The following is a 2,392-nucleotide window of genomic DNA, read 5'->3' on the forward strand; positions in this document are numbered from 1 at the left end:
TAATAAGAATACTCCTGAGAGGGGGGAGGAGAATAAAACACCATAAAAACCACTGACAGCTTCCAGAGCTCATAGTCAAGATGCAGCAAAGTGGACAAGAGCACTGCAATGTTCCAAGAAGAAACAACACTTCAATAATCACAACAACACAGTGGCAAATACAATAAATAAGATAAATGGAGGGAATGTATGTAGCAGTTTCAATTCTGTTAATTAGGCTGCATTCATGCTCCAGTGAAACAACGATTACACTACTTCATGCTCTTGTAGCCTATTCTGAAAACACTGCCATGCTATTTCTAGTAGCTATAAAATTGTATGTACTATATTCTATCCACTGAGGTGGGATTACACTGTTATTTATTTAAAACTGGGTCTTGCCTAAAAGCAAAGAGTACAAGAGAAATGTCTATCTGTGTTTCATTGACTATGCAAAGGCATTTGACTGTGTGTATCACAACAAATTGTGGATAACATTGAGAAGAATGGGAATCCCAGACCACTTGATGGTGCTCATGTGAAACTTATACTTGGACTAAGAAATAGTCATCAAAACTGAACAAAGAAACACTGCTTTGTTCCAAATCAGGGAAAGAGTGTGTCAGTGATGCATCCTATCTCCATATTTTTTGAATTTATATGTGCAAGACATAATTTGGAAGGCTGGACTTTAAGAGGAAAAATGAGGCATGAGAATTGGAGAAAGACTCATCAGCAACGTAAATCATGCAGACGACACAACCTTGCTCACAGAAACTGAGGAGGACCTAAAGCATTTACTGAAGAAAGTCAAGGGCTGCAGTATTCAGTATGAATTGAAACTTAACATCAAGAACACAAAGATTCTCACCACTTAATCAATTGACAGCACCATGATAGAGAAGAGATTGAGATTGTTAACAGTTTCAGCCTGCTGAGCTCCACAGTCAACACTCATGTCACCAGAAGCCAAGAAAACAAAAGACAAATTGCTTTGGTGAAGGCTACTGTGAGGGACCTCTTCAAAAGTACTGATACCAGTACTGGCAAACTATAAACTAGCAAAGATACCAGTCTGGAAACTAAGGTATAGCTGATTCAAATAGTGGTCTTCATTATTGCTATGCATCAAAGAGCTGGACAATAACTGAATATGACAGAAGAGGAATTGATACCTTTGAGTTGTGGAGCTGTAGAAGAGTATTGAAGAGTAAGAGGAGTATTAAACTGTCACAGACTGTCAAGAGAACAAGAGATTTATCCTGGAGAAGGTAAAAAACGGGCTACTCCTTGGAGATAAAAATTGTGAAGGTCCTTCTCATATACTTTGGGCATGTTGTCTGGAAAGACCTGTCCTTGGAGAAGGACATCATGCTTGTAAGGGTGGAGGGATAATGCATGGATAGGAAAACCCAGGATGAGATGGATTTACACAGTAAATAGGATAATGAGGGTAGGGATGTCAGAGACAGTACCAATAGCAATGACCTTTAAAACTATATTTTGCTGGACTGAAAAACAAGGAACTCATGCAACGCTATTCAAAATGGGTGACCCTGGAGGACATTATGCTGAGTAAAATATCTCAGACAAAAAAGGACATATACGTCATGGTACCACTGTTATGGAAAGTGACTGACATCAGGGTTGGGGTAAGACTGAGAAAAACTGGATAGATTAGGTATACTGAACTGAAACAGATGAGGGAGAGAACAGTCTAAAAGTGATATATGATAGCATATTGTGATTATCACAGGAATCCAAAATTAAGGTTGCATAGTGGAGTGCATTTGGGGCAGGGGGGCGGGGAGGGCAGAGGTAGGGTGGGAGGGGATTGTATACCAAAGACGAAGTTTATCTTTTGCTTTTCAAAGAGAGGAACAAACTGGGGGGGAGGAGGTAAAGAAAAAAGTGCAAGAATGAATGAATGGAAATCCAAAATCTCTGTAAATGTTCATGAAAATGAGTTAAAAATTCTAATAAAAAAACCCCTATACTTTTCAAAAGCTGCTGCATGTTTTAATAGGGTTTTCAAAGGCCTGCTATTTCAGAAGTGGTTGACAAGTCCTGCTCCTTATTCTCTCTCAGTATGGAACCTCTGAAACATATTTATTATAGGTGACCCCACTGGTGTTTGTAATACCAGTTGCATAGCTCCCAACATCACAGAAACACACAAGTCACCGCAGTATGGCATGCTGATAGATAAGTGGTAAAAGAAGCCAAAATAAGAGTAGGGAATGCTGAGCTAAGAGAACAGAAGATCACAAAAAGCGGCACAACAAAGCAAAACAAAGTGGGCTGGTGAAATGTGCAAGGAACTGGAGTTTGAAATCCAGAAGGGAAAAACATACTCAGCATATCTCATGCTGAAAAAAACAAAACAAAACAAAACAAAAACCAAACAAACAAA

Source organism: Elephantulus edwardii, unplaced genomic scaffold (genome assembly GCF_000299155.1).
Source record: "Elephantulus edwardii isolate Elephantulus edwardi_28Jun2011 unplaced genomic scaffold, EleEdw1.0 scaffold00589, whole genome shotgun sequence".
Taxonomy (NCBI): domain Eukaryota; kingdom Metazoa; phylum Chordata; class Mammalia; order Macroscelidea; family Macroscelididae; genus Elephantulus; species Elephantulus edwardii.